General features: G+C 43.7%; 21 non-coding genes across 21 annotated transcripts; all 21 read right to left on the minus strand.

Annotated features, from left to right (window-relative positions):
• Positions 1–49: 49 nt before the first annotated feature.
• On the minus strand, positions 50–122 carry TRNAF-GAA (transfer RNA phenylalanine (anticodon GAA)). The gene has a single exon. It is a non-coding gene; the product is annotated as a tRNA-Phe (tRNA).
• Positions 123–391: 269 nt separating this feature from the next.
• TRNAF-GAA (transfer RNA phenylalanine (anticodon GAA)) lies at positions 392–464 on the minus strand. Its single transcript has one exon. It is a non-coding gene; the product is annotated as a tRNA-Phe (tRNA).
• A 961-nt stretch (positions 465–1,425) lies between these two features.
• Positions 1,426–1,498, minus strand: TRNAF-GAA (transfer RNA phenylalanine (anticodon GAA)). Its single transcript has one exon. It is a non-coding gene; the product is annotated as a tRNA-Phe (tRNA).
• Positions 1,499–2,459: 961 nt separating this feature from the next.
• On the minus strand, positions 2,460–2,532 carry TRNAF-GAA (transfer RNA phenylalanine (anticodon GAA)). Its single transcript has one exon. It is a non-coding gene; the product is annotated as a tRNA-Phe (tRNA).
• Positions 2,533–3,493: 961 nt separating this feature from the next.
• Positions 3,494–3,566, minus strand: TRNAF-GAA (transfer RNA phenylalanine (anticodon GAA)). Its single transcript has one exon. It is a non-coding gene; the product is annotated as a tRNA-Phe (tRNA).
• A 961-nt stretch (positions 3,567–4,527) lies between these two features.
• Positions 4,528–4,600, minus strand: TRNAF-GAA (transfer RNA phenylalanine (anticodon GAA)). The gene has a single exon. It is a non-coding gene; the product is annotated as a tRNA-Phe (tRNA).
• A 961-nt stretch (positions 4,601–5,561) lies between these two features.
• Positions 5,562–5,634, minus strand: TRNAF-GAA (transfer RNA phenylalanine (anticodon GAA)). The gene has a single exon. It is a non-coding gene; the product is annotated as a tRNA-Phe (tRNA).
• Positions 5,635–6,595: 961 nt separating this feature from the next.
• On the minus strand, positions 6,596–6,668 carry TRNAF-GAA (transfer RNA phenylalanine (anticodon GAA)). The gene has a single exon. It is a non-coding gene; the product is annotated as a tRNA-Phe (tRNA).
• Positions 6,669–7,629: 961 nt separating this feature from the next.
• On the minus strand, positions 7,630–7,702 carry TRNAF-GAA (transfer RNA phenylalanine (anticodon GAA)). Its single transcript has one exon. It is a non-coding gene; the product is annotated as a tRNA-Phe (tRNA).
• Positions 7,703–7,971: 269 nt separating this feature from the next.
• On the minus strand, positions 7,972–8,044 carry TRNAF-GAA (transfer RNA phenylalanine (anticodon GAA)). Its single transcript has one exon. It is a non-coding gene; the product is annotated as a tRNA-Phe (tRNA).
• A 1,633-nt stretch (positions 8,045–9,677) lies between these two features.
• Positions 9,678–9,750, minus strand: TRNAF-GAA (transfer RNA phenylalanine (anticodon GAA)). The gene has a single exon. It is a non-coding gene; the product is annotated as a tRNA-Phe (tRNA).
• Positions 9,751–10,711: 961 nt separating this feature from the next.
• Positions 10,712–10,784, minus strand: TRNAF-GAA (transfer RNA phenylalanine (anticodon GAA)). Its single transcript has one exon. It is a non-coding gene; the product is annotated as a tRNA-Phe (tRNA).
• Positions 10,785–11,053: 269 nt separating this feature from the next.
• On the minus strand, positions 11,054–11,126 carry TRNAF-GAA (transfer RNA phenylalanine (anticodon GAA)). Its single transcript has one exon. It is a non-coding gene; the product is annotated as a tRNA-Phe (tRNA).
• Positions 11,127–11,754: 628 nt separating this feature from the next.
• Positions 11,755–11,827, minus strand: TRNAF-GAA (transfer RNA phenylalanine (anticodon GAA)). Its single transcript has one exon. It is a non-coding gene; the product is annotated as a tRNA-Phe (tRNA).
• Positions 11,828–12,096: 269 nt separating this feature from the next.
• On the minus strand, positions 12,097–12,169 carry TRNAF-GAA (transfer RNA phenylalanine (anticodon GAA)). The gene has a single exon. It is a non-coding gene; the product is annotated as a tRNA-Phe (tRNA).
• Positions 12,170–12,788: 619 nt separating this feature from the next.
• On the minus strand, positions 12,789–12,861 carry TRNAF-GAA (transfer RNA phenylalanine (anticodon GAA)). Its single transcript has one exon. It is a non-coding gene; the product is annotated as a tRNA-Phe (tRNA).
• A 1,303-nt stretch (positions 12,862–14,164) lies between these two features.
• TRNAF-GAA (transfer RNA phenylalanine (anticodon GAA)) lies at positions 14,165–14,237 on the minus strand. Its single transcript has one exon. It is a non-coding gene; the product is annotated as a tRNA-Phe (tRNA).
• Positions 14,238–15,890: 1,653 nt separating this feature from the next.
• On the minus strand, positions 15,891–15,963 carry TRNAF-GAA (transfer RNA phenylalanine (anticodon GAA)). The gene has a single exon. It is a non-coding gene; the product is annotated as a tRNA-Phe (tRNA).
• Positions 15,964–16,232: 269 nt separating this feature from the next.
• TRNAF-GAA (transfer RNA phenylalanine (anticodon GAA)) lies at positions 16,233–16,305 on the minus strand. Its single transcript has one exon. It is a non-coding gene; the product is annotated as a tRNA-Phe (tRNA).
• A 1,633-nt stretch (positions 16,306–17,938) lies between these two features.
• On the minus strand, positions 17,939–18,011 carry TRNAF-GAA (transfer RNA phenylalanine (anticodon GAA)). The gene has a single exon. It is a non-coding gene; the product is annotated as a tRNA-Phe (tRNA).
• Positions 18,012–18,280: 269 nt separating this feature from the next.
• TRNAF-GAA (transfer RNA phenylalanine (anticodon GAA)) lies at positions 18,281–18,353 on the minus strand. Its single transcript has one exon. It is a non-coding gene; the product is annotated as a tRNA-Phe (tRNA).
• Positions 18,354–18,815: the final 462 nt, after the last annotated feature.

The raw sequence follows: 18,815 nt of genomic DNA on the forward strand, positions 1-18,815 counted from the left end.
TCTTCCTTTTCTTGTCAGAAAGTGGTACACCAAAAGGAGCAGGTACAGTTGCCGAAACCCGGGATCGAACCAGGGACCTTTAGATCTTCAGTCTAACGCTCTCCCAACTGAGCTATTTCGGCCTTTTCTGCCTAATCTTGATGACAATTCTGGGGTACCATGTGCTGGTGTGAAGGAATGACAATGACGAGTGACATTTTTATGTCTATGCATTTAGCCGGAAAGGAAAACAGGCAGCAAGATACTTTACTTTGTTCCAGGTGAAACTAAGCAACCACCCTGTTAGGACAACAGGCACATGAGAAGCGAAAGAATCAAACACGCACTGGCCTAATTCATGGGAAAGTCATATAATCAAAGGTAGGGTTATCCCTGTTCAGGATACAACAATTGCCGAAACCCGGGATCGAACCAGGGACCTTTAGATCTTCAGTCTAACGCTCTCCCAACTGAGCTATTTCGGCACTTTAGAAAGCATTTGTCCAGGAGACACGTGGCACCGTGCGTCGACTCGAAGGGGTCATTGAGCCCTTAAAGGAGGTTTATAGTCACAGCATCCACTTTTATTTGATAACATCAGCATTGTACCCACAGTAAAAACAATCGTTATTTTTGACAAGCTTGGTTCAAAAATCTCCTTTCATGTTGTGATTGATGCCTGTCTGCTGGACATCTATTTCCACAACTTCCTAGATTTCCAGCATAGTTTTCAGTTTCTCCCCTGATTTTTACTTTCCGTTTCTAAGGACTACACATCAAAAAAGTCATTTTTCTTTCAAATGCGGCTAGGTCTTGTTCCCACGGCTTTCATTGGTATATTGCAGGTGAAAATGAAACATGCTGGACTTTTCTTCCCAAGGCTCTGCAGAACTATGCGTTGGTGTACAAATGTCCTATGAAGAAGAAGGGATATTTTGACTTGTCCTTGCACATTGGCTGAGAAAAGCATAAACTGCAGGATGTTGCACAATTGCGTTTCTGCTGAGCCCCAGACCTTAGTCTGCTCTAAACAACTTTCTCAAACTCCTGCTTGGTCTTCCTTTTCTTGTCAGAAAGCGGTACACCAAAAGGAGCAGGTACAGTTGCCGAAACCCAGGATCGAACCAGGGACCTTTAGATCTTCAGTCTAACGCTCTCCCAACTGAGCTATTTCGGCCTTTTCTGCCTAATCTTGATGACAATTCTGGGGTACCATGTGCTGGTGTGAAGGAATGACAATGACGAGTGACATTTTTATGTCTATGCATTTAGCCGGAAAGGAAAACAGGCAGCAAGATACTTTTCTTTGTTCCAGGTGAAACTAAGCAACCACTCTGTTAGGGCAACAGGCACATGAGAAGCGAAAGAATCAAACACGCACTGGCCTAATTCATGGGAAAGTCATATAATCAAAGGTAGGGTTATCCCTGTTCAGGATACAACAATTGCCGAAACCCGGGATCGAACCAGGGACCTTTAGATCTTCAGTCTAACGCTCTCCCAACTGAGCTATTTCGGCCTTTTCTGCCTAATCTTGATGACAATTCTGGGGTACCATGTGCTGGTGTGAAGGAATGACAATGACGAGTGACATTTTTATGTCTATGCATTTAGCCGGAAAGGAAAACAGGCAGCAAGATACTTTACTTTGTTCCAGGTGAAACTAAGCAACCACCCTGTTAGGACAACAGGCACATGAGAAGCGAAAGAATCAAACACGCACTGGCCTAATTCATGGGAAAGTCATATAATCAAAGGTAGGGTTATCCCTGTTCAGGATACAACAATTGCCGAAACCCGGGATCGAACCAGGAACCTTTAGATCTTCAGTCTAACGCTCTCCCAACTGAGCTATTTCGGCACTTTAGAAAGCGTTTGTCCAGGAGACACGTGGCACCGTGCGTCGACTCGAAGGGGTCATTGAGCCCTTAAAGGAGGTTTAAAGTCACAGCATCCACTTTTATTTGATAACATCAGCATTGTACCCACAGTAAAAACAATAGTTATTTTTGACAAGCTCGGTTCAAAAATCTCCTTTCATGTTGTGATTGATGCCTGTCTGCTGGCCATCTATTTCCACAACTTCCTAGATTTCCAGCATAGTTTTCAGTTTCTCCCCTGATTTTTACTTTCCGTTTCTAAGGACTACACATCAAAAAAGTCATTTTTCTTTCAAATGCGGCTAGGTCTTGTTCCCACGGCTTTCATTGGTATATTGCAGGTGAAAATGAAACATGCTGGACTTTTCTTCCCAAGGCTCTGCAGAACTATGCGTTGGTGTACAAATGTCCTATGAAGAAGAAGGGATATTTTGACTTGTCCTTGCACATTGGCTGAGAAAAGCATAAACTGCGGGATGTTGCAAAATTGCGTTTCTGCTGAGCCCCAGACCTTAGTCTGCTCTAAACAACTTTCTCAAACTCCTGCTTGGTCTTCCTTTTCTTGTCAGAAAGCGGTACACCAAAAGGAGCAGGTACAGTTGCCGAAACCCGGGATCGAACCAGGGACCTTTAGATCTTCAGTCTAACGCTCTCCCAACTGAGCTATTTCGGCCTTTTCTGCCTAATCTTGATGACAATTCTGGGGTACCATGTGCTGGTGTGAAGGAATGACAATGACGAGTGACATTTTTATGTCTATGCATTTAGCCGGAAAGGAAAACAGGCAGCAAGATACTTTACTTTGTTCCAGGTGAAACTAAGCAACCACCCTGTTAGGGCAACAGGCACATGAGAAGCGAAAGAATCAAACACGCACTGGCCTAATTCATGGGAAAGTCATATAATCAAAGGTAGGGTTATCCCTGTTCAGGATACAACAATTGCCGAAACCCAGGATCGAACCAGGGACCTTTAGATCTTCAGTCTAACTCTCTCCCAACTGAGCTATTTCGGCACTTTAAAAAGCGTTTGTCCAGGAGACACGTGGCACCGTGCGTCGACTCGAAGGGGTCATTGAGCCCTTAAAGGAGGTTTATAGTCACAGCATCCACTTTTATTTGATAACATCAGCATTGTACCCACAGTAAAAACAATCGTTATTTTTGACAAGCTTGGTTCAAAAATCTCCTTTCATGTTGTGATTGATGCCTGTCTGCTGGCCATCTATTTCCACAACTTCCTAGATTTCCAGCATAGTTTTCAGTTTCTCCCCTGATTTTTACTTTCCGTTTCTAAGGACTACACATCAAAAAAGTCATTTTTCTTTCAAATGCGGCTAGGTCTTGTTCCCACGGCTTTCATTGGTATATTGCAGGTGAAAATGAAACATGCTGGACTTTTCTTCCCAAGGCTCTGCAGAACTATGCGTTGGTGTACAAATGTCCTATGAAGAAGAAGGGATATTTTGACTTGTCCTTGCACATTGGCTGAGAAAAGCATAAACTGTGGGATGTTGCACAATTGCGTTTCTGCTGAGCCCCAGACCTTAGTCTGCTCTAAACAACTTTCTCAAACTCCTGCTTGGTCTTCCTTTTCTTGTCAGAAAGCGGTACACCAAAAGGAGCAGGTACAGTTGCCGAAACCCGGGATCGAACCAGGGACCTTTAGATCTTCAGTCTAACGCTCTCCCAACTGAGCTATTTCGGCCTTTTCTGCCTAATCTTGATGACAATTCTGGGGTACCATGTGCTGGTGTGAAGGAATGACAATGACGAGTGACATTTTTATGTCTATGCATTTAGCCGGAAAGGAAAACAGGCAGCAAGATACTTTACTTTGTTCCAGGTGAAACTAAGCAACCACCCTGTTAGGGCAACAGGCACATGAGAAGCGAAAGAATCAAACACGCACTGGCCTAATTCATGGGAAAGTCATATAATCAAAGGTAGGGTTATCCCTGTTCAGGATACAACAATTGCCGAAACCCAGGATCGAACCAGGGACCTTTAGATCTTCAGTCTAATGCTCTCCCAACTGAGCTATTTCGGCACTTTAAAAAGCTTTTGTCCAGGAGACACGTGGCACCGTGCGTCGACTCGAAGGGGTCATTGAGCCCTTAAAGGAGGTTTATAGTCACAGCATCCACTTTTATTTGATAACATCAGCATTGTACCCACAGTAAAAACAATCGTTATTTTTGACAAGCTTGGTTCAAAAATCTCCTTTCATGTTGTGATTGATGCCTGTCTGCTGGCCATCTATTTCCACAACTTCCTAGATTTCCAGCATAGTTTTCAGTTTCTCCCCTGATTTTTACTTTCCGTTTCTAAGGACTACACATCAAAAAAGTCATTTTTCTTTCAAATGCGGCTAGGTCTTGTTCCCACGGCTTTCATTGGTATATTGCAGGTGAAAATGAAACATGCTGGACTTTTCTTCCCAAGGCTCTGCAGAACTATGCGTTGGTGTACAAATGTCCTATGAAGAAGAAGGGATATTTTGACTTGTCCTTGCACATTGGCTGAGAAAAGCATAAACTGTGGGATGTTGCACAATTGCGTTTCTGCTGAGCCCCAGACCTTAGTCTGCTCTAAACAACTTTCTCAAACTCCTGCTTGGTCTTCCTTTTCTTGTCAGAAAGCGGTACACCAAAAGGAGCAGGTACAGTTGCCGAAACCCGGGATCGAACCAGGGACCTTTAGATCTTCAGTCTAACGCTCTCCCAACTGAGCTATTTCGGCCTTTTCTGCCTAATCTTGATGACAATTCTGGGGTACCATGTGCTGGTGTGAAGGAATGACAATGACGAGTGACATTTTTATGTCTATGCATTTAGCCGGAAAGGAAAACAGGCAGCAAGATACTTTACTTTGTTCCAGGTGAAACTAAGCAACCACCCTGTTAGGGCAACAGGCACATGAGAAGCGAAAGAATCAAACACGCACTGGCCTAATTCATGGGAAAGTCATATAATCAAAGGTAGGGTTATCCCTGTTCAGGATACAACAATTGCCGAAACCCAGGATCGAACCAGGGACCTTTAGATCTTCAGTCTAATGCTCTCCCAACTGAGCTATTTCGGCACTTTAAAAAGCTTTTGTCCAGGAGACACGTGGCACCGTGCGTCGACTCGAAGGGGTCATTGAGCCCTTAAAGGAGGTTTATAGTCACAGCATCCACTTTTATTTGATAACATCAGCATTGTACCCACAGTAAAAACAATAGTTATTTTTGACAAGCTCGGTTCAAAAATCTCCTTTCATGTTGTGATTGATGCCTGTCTGCTGGCCATCTATTTCCACAACTTCCTAGATTTCCAGCATAGTTTTCAGTTTCTCCCCTGATTTTTACTTTCCGTTTCTAAGGACTACACATCAAAAAAGTCATTTTTCTTTCAAATGCGGCTAGGTCTTGTTCCCACGGCTTTCATTGGTATATTGCAGGTGAAAATGAAACATGCTGGACTTTTCTTCCCAAGGCTCTGCAGAACTATGCGTTGGTGTACAAATGTCCTATGAAGAAGAAGGGATATTTTGACTTGTCCTTGCACATTGGCTGAGAAAAGCATAAACTGCGGGATGTTGCACAATTGCGTTTCTGCTGAGCCCCAGACCTTAGTCTGCTCTAAACAACTTTCTCAAACTCCTGCTTGGTCTTCCTTTTCTTGTCAGAAAGCGGTACACCAAAAGGAGCAGGTACAGTTGCCGAAACCCGGGATCGAACCAGGGACCTTTAGATCTTCAGTCTAACGCTCTCCCAACTGAGCTATTTCGGCCTTTTCTGCCTAATCTTGATGACAATTCTGGGGTACCATGTGCTGGTGTGAAGGAATGACAATGACGAGTGACATTTTTATGTCTATGCATTTAGCCGGAAAGGAAAACAGGCAGCAAGATACTTTACTTTGTTCCAGGTGAAACTAAGCAACCACCCTGTTAGGGCAACAGGCACATGAGAAGCGAAAGAATCAAACACGCACTGGCCTAATTCATGGGAAAGTCATATAATCAAAGGTAGGGTTATCCCTGTTCAGGATACAACAATTGCCGAAACCCAGGATCGAACCAGGGACCTTTAGATCTTCAGTCTAACGCTCTCCCAACTGAGCTATTTCGGCACTTTAAAAAGTGTTTGTCCAGGAGACACGTGGCACCGTGCGTCGACTCGAAGGGGTCATTGAGCCCTTAAAGGAGGTTTATAGTCACAGCATCCACTTTTATTTGATAACATCAGCATTGTACCCACAGTAAAAACAATAGTTATTTTTGACAAGCTCGGTTCAAAAATCTCCTTTCATGTTGTGATTGATGCCTGTCTGCTGGCCATCTATTTCCACAACTTCCTAGATTTCCAGCATAGTTTTCAGTTTCTCCCCTCATTTTTACTTTCCGTTTCTAAGGACTACACATCAAAAAAGTCATTTTTCTTTCAAATGCGGCTAGGTCTTGTTCCCACGGCTTTCATTGGTATATTGCAGGTGAAAATGAAACATGCTGGACTTTTCTTCCCAAGGCTCTGCAGAACTATGCGTTGGTGTACAAATGTCCTATGAAGAAGAAGGGATATTTTGACTTGTCCTTGCACATTGGCTGAGAAAAGCATAAACTGCGGGATGTTGCACAATTGCGTTTCTGCTGAGCCCCAGACCTTAGTCTGCTCTAAACAACTTTCTCAAACTCCTGCTTGGTCTTCCTTTTCTTGTCAGAAAGCGGTACACCAAAAGGAGCAGGTACAGTTGCCGAAACCCGGGATCGAACCAGGGACCTTTAGATCTTCAGTCTAACGCTCTCCCAACTGAGCTATTTCGGCCTTTTCTGCCTAATCTTGATGACAATTCTGGGGTACCATGTGCTGGTGTGAAGGAATGACAATGACGAGTGACATTTTTATGTCTATGCATTTAGCCAGAAAGGAAAACAGGCAGCAAGATACTTTACTTTGTTCCAGGTGAAACTAAGCAACCACCCTGTTAGGGCAACAGGCACATGAGAAGCGAAAGAATCAAACACGCACTGGCCTAATTCATGGGAAAGTCATATAATCAAAGGTAGGGTTATCCCTGTTCAGGATACAACAATTGCTGAAACCCGGGATCGAACCAGGGACCTTTAGATCTTCAGTCTAACGCTCTCCCAACTGAGCTATTTCGGCACTTTAAAAAGCGTTTGTCCAGGAGACACGTGGCACCGTGCGTCGACTCGAAGGGGTCATTGAGCCCTTAAAGGAGGTTTATAGTCACAGCATCCACTTTTATTTGATAACATCAGCATTGTACCCACAGTAAAAACAATAGTTATTTTTGACAAGCTCGGTTCAAAAATCTCCTTTCATGTTGTGATTGATGCCTGTCTGCTGGCCATCTATTTCCACAACTTCCTAGATTTCCAGCATAGTTTTCAGTTTCTCCCCTGATTTTTACTTTCCGTTTCTAAGGACTACACATCAAAAAAGTCATTTTTCTTTCAAATGCGGCTAGGTCTTGTTCCCACGGCTTTCATTGGTATATTGCAGGTGAAAATGAAACATGCTGGACTTTTCTTCCCAAGGCTCTGCAGAACTATGCGTTGGTGTACAAATGTCCTATGAAGAAGAAGGGATATTTTGACTTGTCCTTGCACATTGGCTGAGAAAAGCATAAAATGCGGGATGTTGCACAATTGCGTTTCTGCTGAGCCCCAGACCTTAGTCTGCTCTAAACAACTTTCTCAAACTCCTGCTTGGTCTTCCTTTTCTTGTCAGAAAGCGGTACACCAAAAGGAGCAGGTACAGTTGCCGAAACCCGGGATCGAACCAGGGACCTTTAGATCTTCAGTCTAACGCTCTCCCAACTGAGCTATTTCGGCCTTTTCTGCCTAATCTTGATGACAATTCTGGGGTACCATGTGCTGGTGTGAAGGAATGACAATGACGAGTGACATTTTTATGTCTATGCATTTAGCCGGAAAGGAAAACAGGCAGCAAGATACTTTACTTTGTTCCAGGTGAAACTAAGCAACCACCCTGTTAGGGCAACAGGCACATGAGAAGCGAAAGAATCAAACACGCACTGGCCTAATTCATGGGAAAGTCATATAATCAAAGGTAGGGTTATCCCTGTTCAGGATACAACAATTGCCGAAACCCGGGATCGAACCAGGGACCTTTAGATCTTCAGTCTAACGCTCTCCCAACTGAGCTATTTCGGCACTTTAAAAAGCGTTTGTCCAGGAGACACGTGGCACCGTGCGTCGACTCGAAGGGGTCATTGAGCCCTTAAAGGAGGTTTATAGTCACAGCATCCACTTTTATTTGATAACATCAGCATTGTACCCACAGTAAAAACAATAGTTATTTTTGACAAGCTCGGTTCAAAAATCTCCTTTCATGTTGTGATTGATGCCTGTCTGCTGGCCATCTATTTCCACAACTTCCTAGATTTCCAGCATAGTTTTCAGTTTCTCCCCTGATTTTTACTTTCCGTTTCTAAGGACTACACATCAAAAAAGTCATTTTTCTTTCAAATGCGGCTAGGTCTTGTTCCCACGGCTTTCATTGGTATATTGCAGGTGAAAATGAAACATGCTGGACTTTTCTTCCCAAGGCTCTGCAGAACTATACGTTGGTGTACAAATGTCCTATGAAGAAGAAGGGATATTTTGACTTGTCCTTGCACATTGGCTGAGAAAAGCATAAACTGCGGGATGTTGCACAATTGCGTTTCTGCTGAGCCCCAGACCTTAGTCTGCTCTAAACAACTTTCTCAAACTCCTGCTTGGTCTTCCTTTTCTTGTCAGAAAGCGGTACACCAAAAGGAGCATGTACAGTTGCCGAAACCCGGGACCTTTAGATCTTCAGTCTAACGCTCTCCCAACTGAGCTATTTCGGCCTTTTCTGCCTAATCTTGATGACAATTCTGGGGTACCATGTGCTGGTGTGAAGGAATGACAATGACGAGTGACATTTTTATGTCTAGCCGGAAAGGAAAACAGGCAGCAAGATACTTTACTTTGTTCCAGGTGAAACTAAGCAACCACCCTGTTAGGACAACAGGCACATGAGAAGCGAAAGAATCAAACACGCACTGGCCTAATTCATGGGAAAGTCATATAATCAAAGGTAGGGTTATCCCTGTTCAGGATACAACAATTGCCGAAACCCGGGATCGAACCAGGAACCTTTAGATCTTCAGTCTAACGCTCTCCCAACTGAGCTATTTCGGCACTTTAGAAAGCGTTTGTCCAGGAGCCACGTGGCACCGTGCGTCGACTCGAAGGGGTCATTGAGCCCTTAAAGGAGGTTTAAAGTCACAGCATCCACTTTTATTTGATAACATCAGCATTGTACCCACAGTAAAAACAATAGTTATTTTTGACAAGCTCGGTTCAAAAATCTCCTTTCATGTTGTGATTGATGCCTGTCTGCTGGCCATCTATTTCCACAACTTCCTAGATTTCCAGCATAGTTTTCAGTTTCTCCCCTGATTTTTACTTTCCGTTTCTATGGACTACACATCAAAAAAGTCATTTTTCTTTCAAATGCGGCTAGGTCTTGTTCCCACGGCTTTCATTGGTATATTGCAGGTGAAAATGAAACATGCTGGACTTTTCTTCCCAAGGCTCTGCAGAACTATGCGTTGGTGTACAAATGTCCTATGAAGAAGAAGGGATATTTTGACTTGTCCTTGCACATTGGCTGAGAAAAGCATAAACTGTGGGATGTTGCACAATTGCGTTTCTGCTGAGCCCCAGACCTTAGTCTGCTCTAAACAACTTTCTCAAACTCCTGCTTGGTCTTCCTTTTCTTGTCAGAAAGCGGTACACCAAAAGGAGCAGGTACAGTTGCCGAAACCCGGGATCGAACCAGGGACCTTTAGATCTTCAGTCTAACGCTCTCCCAACTGAGCTATTTCGGCCTTTTCTGCCTAATCTTGATGACAATTCTGGGGTACCATGTGCTGGTGTGAAGGAATGACAATGACGAGTGACATTTTTATATCTATGCATTTAGCCGGAAAGGAAAACAGGCAGCAAGATACTTTACTTTGTTCCAGGTGAAACTAAGCAACCACCCTGTTAGGGCAACAGGCACATGAGAAGCGAAAGAATCAAACACGCACTGGCCTAATTCATGGGAAAGTCATATAATCAAAGGTAGGGTTATCCCTGTTCAGGATACAACAATTGCCGAAACCCAGGATCGAACCAGGGACCTTTAGATCTTCAGTCTAATGCTCTCCCAACGGAGCTATTTCGGCACTTTAAAAAGCTTTTGTCCAGGAGACACGTGGCACCGTGCGTCGACTCGAAGGGGTCATTGAGCCCTTAAAGGAGGTTTATAGTCACAGCATCCACTTTTATTTGATAACATCAGCATTGTACCCACAGTAAAAACAATAGTTATTTTTGACAAGCTCGGTTCAAAAATCTCCTTTCATGTTGTGATTGATGCCTGTCTGCTGGCCATCTATTTCCACAACTTCCTAGATTTCCAGCATAGTTTTCAGTTTCTCCCCTGATTTTTACTTTCCGTTTCTAAGGACTACACATCAAAAAAGTCATTTTTCTTTCAAATGCGGCTAGGTCTTGTTCCCACGGCTTTCATTGGTATATTGCAGGTGAAAATGAAACATGCTGGACTTTTCTTCCCAAGGCTCTGCAGAACTATGCGTTGGTGTACAAATGTCCTATGAAGAAGAAGGGATATTTTGACTTGTCCTTGCACATTGGCTGAGAAAAGCATAAAATGCGGGATGTTGCACAATTGCGTTTCTGCTGAGCCCCAGACCTTAGTCTGCTCTAAACAACTTTCTCAAACTCCTGCTTGGTCTTCCTTTTCTTGTCAGAAAGCGGTACACCAAAAGGAGCAGGTACAGTTGCCGAAACCCGGGATCGAACCAGGGACCTTTAGATCTTCAGTCTAACGCTCTCCCAACTGAGCTATTTCGGCCTTTTCTGCCTAATCTTGATGACAATTCTGGGGTACCATGTGCTGGTGTGAAGGAATGACAATGACGAGTGACATTTTTATGTCTATGCATTTAGCCGGAAAGGAAAACAGGCAGCAAGATACTTTACTTTGTTCCAGGTGAAACTAAGCAACCACCCTGTTAGGGCAACAGGCACATGAGAAGCGAAAGAATCAAACACGCACTGGCCTAATTCATGGGAAAGTCATATAATCAAAGGTAGGGTTATCCCTATTCAGGATACAACAATTGCCGAAACCCGGGATCGAACCAGGGACCTTTAGATCTTCAGTCTAACGCTCTCCCAACTGAGCTATTTCGGCACTTTAAAAAGCGTTTGTCCAGGAGACACGTGGCACCGTGCGTCGACTCGAAGGGGTCATTGAGCCCTTAAAGGAGGTTTATAGTCACAGCATCCACTTTTATTTGATAACATCAGCATTGTACCCACAGTAAAAACAATAGTTATTTTTGACAAGCTCGGTTCAAAAATCTCCTTTCATGTTGTGATTGATGCCTGTCTGCTGGCCATCTATTTCCACAACTTCCTAGATTTCCAGCATAGTTTTCAGTTTCTCCCCTGATTTTTACTTTCCATTTCTAAGGACTACACATCAAAAAAGTAATTTTTCTTTCAAATGCGGCTAGGTCTTGTTCCCACGGCTTTCATTGGTATATTGCAGGTGAGCACAGCAAAAATGAAACATGCTGGACTTTTCTTCCCAAGGCTCTGCAGAACTATGCGTTGGTGTACAAATGTCCTATGAAGAAGAAGGGATATTTTGACTTGTCCTTGCACATTGGCTGAGAAAAGCATAAACTGCGGGATGTTGCACAATTGCGTTTCTGCTGAGCCCCAGACCTTAGTCTGCTCTAAACAACTTTCTCAAACTCCTGCTTGGTCTTCCTTTTCTTGTCAGAAAGCGGTACACCAAAAGGAGCAGGTACAGTTGCCGAAACCCGGGATCGAACCAGGGACCTTTAGATCTTCAGTCTAACGCTCTCCCAACTGAGCTATTTCGGCCTTTTCTGCCTAATCTTGATGACAATTCTGGGGTACCATGTGCTGGTGTGAAGGAATGACAATGACGAGTGACATTTTTATGTCTATGCATTTAGCCGGAAAGGAAAACAGGCAGCAAGATACTTTACTTTGTTCCAGGTGAAACTAAGCAACCACCCTGTTAGGACAACAGGCACATGAGAAGCGAAAGAATCAAACACGCACTGGCCTAATTCATGGGAAAGTCATATAATCAAAGGTAGGGTTATCCCTGTTCAGGATACAACAATTGCCGAAACCCGGGATCGAACCAGGGACCTTTAGATCTTCAGTCTAACGCTCTCCCAACTGAGCTATTTCGGCACTTTAGAAAGCATTTGTCCAGGAGACACGTGGCACCGTGCGTCGACTCGAAGGGGTCATTGAGCCCTTAAAGGAGGTTTATAGTCACAGCATCCACTTTTATTTGATAACATCAGCATTGTACCCACAGTAAAAACAATCGTTATTTTTGACAAGCTTGGTTCAAAAATCTCCTTTCATGTTGTGATTGATGCCTGTCTGCTGGACATCTATTTCCACAACTTCCTAGATTTCCAGCATAGTTTTCAGTTTCTCCCCTGATTTTTACTTTCCGTTTCTAAGGACTACACATCAAAAAAGTCATTTTTCTTTCAAATGCGGCTAGGTCTTGTTCCCACGGCTTTCATTGGTATATTGCAGGTGAAAATGAAACATGCTGGACTTTTCTTCCCAAGGCTCTGCAGAACTATGCGTTGGTGTACAAATGTCCTATGAAGAAGAAGGGATATTTTGACTTGTCCTTGCACATTGGCTGAGAAAAGCATAAACTGCAGGATGTTGCACAATTGCGTTTCTGCTGAGCCCCAGACCTTAGTCTGCTCTAAACAACTTTCTCAAACTCCTGCTTGGTCTTCCTTTTCTTGTCAGAAAGCGGTACACCAAAAGGAGCAGGTACAGTTGCCGAAACCCGGGATCGAACCAGGGACCTTTAGATCTTCAGTCTAACGCTCTCCCAACTGAGCTATTTCGGCCTTTTCTGCCTAATCTTGATGACAATTCTGGGGTACCATGTGCTGGTGTGAAGGAATGACAATGACGAGTGACATTTTTATGTCTATGCATTTAGCCGGAAAGGAAAACAGGCAGCAAGATACTTTACTTTGTTCCAGGTGAAACTAAGCAACCACCCTGTTAGGACAACAGGCACATGAGAAGCGAAAGAATCAAACACGCACTGGCCTAATTCATGGGAAAGTCATATAATCAAAGGTAGGGTTATCCCTGTTCAGGATACAACAATTGCCGAAACCCGGGATCGAACCAGGAACCTTTAGATCTTCAGTCTAACGCTCTCCCAACTGAGCTATTTCGGCACTTTAGAAAGCGTTTGTCCAGGAGCCACGTGGCACCGTGCGTCGACTCGAAGGGGTCATTGAGCCCTTAAAGGAGGTTTAAAGTCACAGCATCCACTTTTATTTGATAACATCAGCATTGTACCCACAGTAAAAACAATAGTTATTTTTGACAAGCTCGGTTCAAAAATCTCCTTTCATGTTGTGATTGATGCCTGTCTGCTGGCCATCTATTTCCACAACTTCCTAGATTTCCAGCATAGTTTTCAGTTTCTCCCCTGATTTTTACTTTCCGTTTCTAAGGACTACACATCAAAAAAGTCATTTTTCTTTCAAATGCGGCTAGGTCTTGTTCCCACGGCTTTCATTGGTATATTGCAGGTGAAAATGAAACATGCTGGACTTTTCTTCCCAAGGCTCTGCAGAACTATGCGTTGGTGTACAAATGTCCTATGAAGAAGAAGGGATATTTTGACTTGTCCTTGCACATTGGCTGAGAAAAGCATAAACTGTGGGATGTTGCACAATTGCGTTTCTGCTGAGCCCCAGACCTTAGTCTGCTCTAAACAACTTTCTCAAACTCCTGCTTGGTCTTCCTTTTCTTGTCAGAAAGCGGTACACCAAAAGGAGCAGGTACAGTTGCCGAAACCCGGGATCGAACCAGGGACCTTTAGATCTTCAGTCTAACGCTCTCCCAACTGAGCTATTTCAGCCTTTTCTGCCTAATCTTGATGACAATTCTGGGGTACCATGTGCTGGTGTGAAGGAATGACAATGACGAGTGACATTTTTATGTCTATGCATTTAGCCGGAAAGGAAAACAGGCAGCAAGATACTTTACTTTGTTCCAGGTGAAACTAAGCAACCACCCTGTTAGGGCAACAGGCACATGAGAAGCGAAAGAATCAAACACGCACTGGCCTAATTCATGGGAAAGTCATATAATCAAAGGTAGGGTTATCCCTGTTCAGGATACAACAATTGCCGAAACCCGGGATCGAACCAGGGACCTTTAGATCTTCAGTCTAACGCTCTCCCAACTGAGCTATTTCGGCACTTTAAAAAGCGTTTGTCCAGGAGACACGTGGCACCGTGCGTCGACTCGAAGGGGTCATTGAGCCCTTAAAGGAGGTTTATAGTCACAGCATCCACTTTTATTTGATAACATCAGCATTGTACCCACAGTAAAAACAATAGTTATTTTTGACAAGCTCGGTTCAAAAATCTCCTTTCATGTTGTGATTGATGCCTGTCTGCTGGCCATCTATTTCCACAACTTCCTAGATTTCCAGCATAGTTTTCAGTTTCTCCCCTGATTTTTACTTTCCGTTTCTAAGGACTACACATCAAAAAAGTCATTTTTCTTTCAAATGCGGCTAGGTCTTGTTCCCACGGCTTTCATTGGTATATTGCAGGTGAAAATGAAACATGCTGGACTTTTCTTCCCAAGGCTCTGCAGAACTATGCGTTGGTGTACAAATGTCCTATGAAGAAGAAGGGATATTTTGACTTGTCCTTGCACATTGGCTGAGAAAAGCATAAACTGCGGGATGTTGCACAATTGCGTTTCTGCTGAGCCCCAGACCTTAGTCTGCTCTAAACAACTTTCTCAAACTCCTGCTTGGTCTTCCTTTTCTTGTCAGAAAGCGGTACACCAAAAGGAGCAGGTACAGTTGCCGAAACCCAGGATCGAACCAGGGACCTTTAGATCTTCAGTCTAACGCTCTCCCAACTGAGCTATTTCGGCCTTTTCTGCCTAATCTTGATGACAATTCTGGGGTACCATGTGCTGGTGTGAAGGAATGACAATGACGAGTGACATTTTTATGTCTATGCATTTAGCCGGAAAGGAAAACAGGCAGCAAGATACTTTACTTTGTTCCAGGTGAAACTAAGCAACCACCCTGTTAGGGCAACAGGCACATGAGAAGCGAAAGAATCAAACACGCACTGGCCTAATTCATGGGAAAGTCATATAATCAAAGGTAGGGTTATCCCTGTTCAGGATACAACAATTGCTGAAACCCGGGATCGAACCAGGGACCTTTAGATCTTCAGTCTAACGCTCTCCCAACTGAGCTATTTCGGCACTTTAAAAAGCGTTTGTCCAGGAGACACGTGGCACCTTGCGTCGACTCGAAGGGGTCATTGAGCCCTTAAAGGAGGTTTATAGTCACAGCATCCACTTTTATTTGATAACATCAGCATTGTACCCACAGTAAAAACAATAGTTATTTTTGACAAGCTCGGTTCAAAAATCTCCTTTCATGTTGTGATTGATGCCTGTCTGCTGGCCATCTATTTCCACAACTTCCTAGATTTCCAGCATAGTTTTCAGTTTCTCCCCTGATTTTTACTTTCCGTTTCTAAGGACTACACATCAAAAAAGTCATTTTTCTTTCAAATGCGGCTAGGTCTTGTTCCCACGGCTTTCATTGGTATATTGCAGGTGAAAATGAAACATGCTGGACTTTTCTTCCCAAGGCTCTGCAGAACTATGCGTTGGTGTACAAATGTCCTATGAAGAAGAAGGGATATTTTGACTTGTCCTTGCACATTGGCTGAGAAAAGCATAAAATGCGGGATGTTGCACAATTGCGTTTCTGCTGAGCCCCAGACCTTAGTCTGCTCTAAACAACTTTCTCAAACTCCTGCTTGGTCTTCCTTTTCTTGTCAGAAAGCGGTACACCAAAAGGAGCAGGTACAGTTGCCGAAACCCGGGATCGAACCAGGGACCTTTAGATCTTCAGTCTAACGCTCTCCCAACTGAGCTATTTCGGCCTTTTCTGCCTAATCTTGATGACAATTCTGGGGTACCATGTGCTGGTGTGAAGGAATGACAATGACGAGTGACATTTTTATGTCTATGCATTTAGCCGGAAAGGAAAACAGGCAGCAAGATACTTTACTTTGTTCCAGGTGAAACTAAGCAACCACCCTGTTAGGGCAACAGGCACATGAGAAGCGAAAGAATCAAACACGCACTGGCCTAATTCATGGGAAAGTCATATAATCAAAGGTAGGGTTATCCCTGTTCAGGATACAACAATTGCCGAAACCCGGGATCGAACCAGGGACCTTTAGATCTTCAGTCTAACGCTCTCCCAACTGAGCTATTTCGGCACTTTAAAAAGCGTTTGTCCAGGAGACACGTGGCACCGTGCGTCGACTCGAAGGGGTCATTGAGCCCTTAAAGGAGGTTTATAGTCACAGCATCCACTTTTATTTGATAACATCAGCATTGTACCCACAGTAAAAACAATAGTTATTTTTGACAAGCTCGGTTCAAAAATCTCCTTTCATGTTGTGATTGATGCCTGTCTGCTGGCCATCTATTTCCACAACTTCCTAGATTTCCAGCATAGTTTTCAGTTTCTCCCCTGATTTTTACTTTCCGTTTCTAAGGACTACACATCAAAAAAGTCATTTTTCTTTCAAATGCGGCTAGGTCTTGTTCCCACGGCTTTCATTGGTATATTGCAGGTGAAAATGAAACATGCTGGACTTTTCTTCCCAAGGCTCTGCAGAACTATACGTTGGTGTACAAATGTCCTATGAAGAAGAAGGGATATTTTGACTTGTCCTTGCACATTGGCTGAGAAAAGCATAAACTGCGGGATGTTGCACAATTGCGTTTCTGCTGAGCCCCAGACCTTAGTCTGCTCTAAACAACTTTCTCAAACTCCTGCTTGGTCTTCCTTTTCTTGTCAGAAAGCGGTACACCAAAAGGAGCATGTACAGTTGCCGAAACCCGGGACCTTTAGATCTTCAGTCTAACGCTCTCCCAACTGAGCTATTTCGGCCTTTTCTGCCTAATCTTGATGACAATTCTGGGGTACCATGTGCTGGTGTGAAGGAATGACAATGACGAGTGACATTTTTATGTCTAGCCGGAAAGGAAAACAGGCAGCAAGATACTTTACTTTGTTCCAGGTGAAACTAAGCAACCACCCTGTTAGGACAACAGGCACATGAGAAGCGAAAGAATCAAACACGCACTGGCCTAATTCATGGGAAAGTCATATAATCAAAGGTAGGGTTATCCCTGTTCAGGATACAACAATTGCCGAATCCCGGGATCGAACCAGGGACCTTTAGATCTTCAGTCTAACGCTCTCCCAACTGAGCTATTTCGGCACTTTAGAAAGTGTTTGTCCAGGAGCCACGTGGCACCGTGCGTCGACTCGAAGGGGTCATTGAGCCCTTAACGGAGGTTTATAGTCACAACATCCACTTTTATTTGATAACATCAGCATTGTACCCACAGTAAAAACAATAGTTATTTTTGACAAGCTCGGTTCAAAAATCTCCTTTCATGTTGTGATTGATGCCTGTCTGCTGGCCATCTATTTCCACAACTTCCTAGATTTCCAGCATAGTTTTCAGTTTCTCCCCTGATTTTTACTTTCCGTTTCTAAGGACTACACATCAAAAAAGTCATTTTTCTTTCAAATGCGGCTAGGTCTTGTTCCCACGGCTTTCATTGGTATATTGCAGGTGAAAATGAAACATGCTGGACTTTTCTTCCCAAGGCTCTGCAGAACTATGCGTTGGTGTACAAATGTCCTATGAAGAAGAAGGGATATTTTGACTTGTCCTTGCACATTGGCTGAGAAAAGCATAAACTGCGGGATGTTGCACAATTGCGTTTCTGCTGAGCCCCAGACCTTAGTCTGCTCTAAACAACTTTCTCAAACTCCTGCTTGGTCTTCCTTTTCTTGTCAGAAAGCGGTACACCAAAAGGAGCAGGTACAGTTGCCGAAACCCGGGATCGAACCAGGGACCTTTAGATCTTCAGTCTAACGCTCTCCCAACTGAGCTATTTCGGCCTTTTCTGCCTAATCTTGATGACAATTCTGGGGTACCATGTGCTGGTGTGAAGGAATGACAATGACGAGTGACATTTTTATGTCTATGCATTTAGCCGGAAAGGAAAACAGGCAGCAAGATACTTTACTTTGTTCCAGGTGAAACTAAGCAACCACCCTGTTAGGGCAACAGGCACATGAGAAGCGAAAGAATCAAACACGCACTGGCCTAATTCATGGGAAAGTCATATAATCAAAGGTAGGGTTATCCCTGTTCAGGATACAACAATTGCCGAAACCCGGGATCGAACCAGGGACCTTTAGATCTTCAGTCTAACGCTCTCCCAACTGAGCTATTTCGGCACTTTAAAAAGCGTTTGTCCAGGAGACACGTGGCACCGTGCGTCGACTCGAAGGGGTCATTGAGCCCTTAAAGGAGGTTTATAGTCACAGCATCCACTTTTATTTGATAACATCAGCATTGTACCCACAGTAAAAACAATAGTTATTTTTGACAAGCTCGGTTCAAAAATCTCCTTTCATGTTGTGATTGATGCCTGTCTGCTGGCCATCTATTTCCACAACTTCCTAGATTTCCAGCATAGTTTTCAGTTTCTCCCCTGATTTTTACTTTCCATTTCTAAGGACTACACATCAAAAAAGTAATTTTTCTTTCAAATGCGGCTAGGTCTTGTTCCCACGGCTTTCATTGGTATATTGCAGGTGAGCACAGCAAAAATGAAACATGCTGGACTTTTCTTCCCAAGGCTCTGCAGAACTATGCGTTGGTGTACAAATGTCCTATGAAGAAGAAGGGATATTTTG

The sequence above is a fragment of the Lithobates pipiens genome, unplaced genomic scaffold (assembly GCF_037356315.1).
Source record: "Lithobates pipiens isolate NorthernLeopardFrog02 unplaced genomic scaffold, aLitPip1_a1.2 Scaffold_18, whole genome shotgun sequence".
NCBI classification, from domain to species: Eukaryota; Metazoa; Chordata; class Amphibia; order Anura; family Ranidae; genus Lithobates; species Lithobates pipiens.